Here is a 2633-nt window from a genome sequence, read left to right on the forward strand (position 1 = left end):
TTCATAACAAAAGGCAAAAGATGAAATGGGAAGTTGGAAAAGTCATCTTTGAAAAAGTGACATTTTAAATAGACTCCAAAAATTAAGTTGGGATTAATACCAGAATAGTGAATGGGGCAAAACAGATGCACTAAATGTCCCCCCCCAAAAAAAAAACCCAACTCACTGCCATCAAGTCGGATCTGACTCATAGCAACCCCTCCATGGGTTTCCAAGGCGGTATCATTACAGAAGTAGCTTGCCCAATCTTCCGAGGAGTGGCTGGTGGGTTTGAACCTCCAGCCTTCTGATTAGCAGTCAGATGCCTGTGCATCTGTGCCGCCAGAGCTCCTAAATGTCAGGCACTGCATATGTAAGTGATTTTGGCTATCCTTGCAATAATAACTTGAAAATAGATAACCCCCATTTCACAAAGTAGGGCACTGGGACTTGTTGATTTGGAAGTGACAGATTGTTCTGGTTGACTCAAAGCCATGCTCTTTCCAGGAAACCAGTCTCCCCAGCACTAGCTGTCCCCTATATGGTGTTCTGAGTCTTGGTGACAGCAGGCCACTCATCAATACTCTGATTTGGAACAGGTTGCTCACCTCTTTGATTCTACTTATCTTTTATTTGGTTGATGGAGATTAGGGTACCTGCCTCCAAGAACAAAGGGCACAGTGTGTGTGTCACTTGGAGAACATTTTTTTTTTGGTATCTGTTAAGCACTCAAAGGTTTGTTGATTTGAGAGGATTCCTGAGTTGGAATCATGTAGACAAGACTCTCTGTGAAATTTCTAATTTGATTGTATTCCCTTCCTAGTCTTCTCATAAGACTTTCAGAATCAAGAGATTCCTGGCCAAGAAACAAAAACAGAACCGGCCCATTCCACAATGGATTCGAATGAAGACTGGTAATAAAATCAGGTAAGGTTACATATGAGCCAATTCATTCTTATACCACCATTCTGAAATTCCTTTTTTTAAACTGTTTCTGCACAGCATCCAGAGCATAAGGCTGTCTGTCGATTATCTCAGGGTAATCGTTTTGAGTTCTTGCAGCCTCCAGGGCTACAGAAAGTCTGGATTCCTGTGAGTGTTTGAAATTCTGTTCTGCATTTCCCCTTTTCGATCAGGATTCTTCTGTAGAATATTTGATCAGATGTTTAGTAATGGTAGCCAGACACCATCCAGTTCTGGTCTCATGGCACAGGAGACAGTTGTTCATGGAAGACCCAGTTAGTCATTGAAGTGGACCTTCCTGAAAACTGGAAGATTGCTGTCTACTGCAGAAGTAGCTGAAAGTAATTTTTGGAAGAAAGACATTATGAGAACCTCCAAGGTCATCTAGACCAACTTCAAGTAAAGCTAGGTCTAAAACTTCTCCATGCCCTTCAGCCCACTGCTATTTGGACCTGGTGGGTTTCAGGGAAGGAAAATAAGCATCAAAAATCAGTAAGATGTGCCCAAGGTGACAGCCTCATTTGTTGAGTATCGTCAGGTTTCCTGGTAATTGTGCCAGAAGACCAAAATGGGGGTGGGGGGAGGATGCAAGAAGAAAGCATTACTCAGATTGTTCTCTTCAAAGCACTTCATTAAGCTGACATTGTATAGGAGATGTTTCACTGTTAGATGCAACTAGATTAGAAACCACGGTCTTCCCCCTCACGATACTGAGAAAAGAGAATGAGTCACTAGGCAAACTGGTTTGTTGGGCAATTCCACCCTTCTACAAGTTTGAGTTCTGTTGAGAACATCACAGCTGTCCCTAGTAAAGCATGCCCCCATCCCCCTTTTAACATCTGCATGAACATCAGTTTCTCCATCAGTGAGGAGGGGATCTGCCTTACCGGTGAGGAATGAAAGAAATGTATATAAAACTCAGTGGCTTGCTCAATAGAGGTTACCTTGCTTTGTGGTCTCTTAGAGCTGGGAGAAGGTATTTGGGATTATGTGTTTCTTGGTCCAGAAAATTGACACCACAAAATGATTCTTCTGTTGTTTCAGCTGTTCCTCCAGCTTTTAAAATGTCTTGAAAGCAGGTTGCAATTACAGTGCTTCAGTTTGTGGAAGTACTGACATTATCCTGCTGAAAGAAAAGCTGTGTTGATCATCTTTGGTTTTACCTTGATGAGGGTAAAATCATGACAGATTAACATGCACAATTCTGAGATCACTTTAGCCCTGCAAATCACTACTGCTCTGGGATTGGAATGAATGGGGGTATTAGTCTATATAAGAGTTACAGGAGCTTTTATGTGTATGTGACCTGTTGTGACTTTGCCATAGTTCAAAAAGAAGAGGGGTTTAAAATACATGAGTCTGAGTCTACCCCGGGTCTGCTGAATCACAAGTTGAATGTACGCTTGGGAAGGGCAGAACTTTTTTTTCTCCCCCCGTCCTTGGGTCATTTTGAGAGGTGAGAAATTGGCTCAACTAGTTTATTAACACATCAAACAAGTCAATTTTTACTCTCCAGAAAGAGCTTCAATTTGTTCAAGATAAGGAAAAAGAGGGACCCTTCAGATCATTTTGTGGTACCTAAAAGGCGAAGTTTGGTGAATAAGAACAGCTAAATTGAAGTCAGACTGTCTTTGTAACTTGAGTGTTCCTTTTGTGTAGGTATAACTCCAAGAGGAGACATTGGAGAAGAA

General features: G+C 41.7%; 1 non-coding gene across 1 annotated transcript; it reads left to right on the forward strand.

Moving 5' to 3' along the window:
• The first annotated feature begins 2014 nt into the window (after nt 1-2014).
• Nucleotides 2015-2146, forward strand: LOC122151320. Its single transcript, XR_006164094.1, has one exon. It is a non-coding gene; the product is annotated as a small nucleolar RNA SNORA69 (small nucleolar RNA).
• The last annotated feature ends 487 nt before the right edge of the window (nt 2147-2633 follow it).

Source organism: Orycteropus afer, unplaced genomic scaffold, assembly GCF_000298275.1.
Source record: "Orycteropus afer afer isolate SDZICR_OR568_19922 unplaced genomic scaffold, OryAfe1.0 scaffold00387, whole genome shotgun sequence".
Classification (NCBI taxonomy): Eukaryota; Metazoa; Chordata; class Mammalia; order Tubulidentata; family Orycteropodidae; genus Orycteropus; species Orycteropus afer.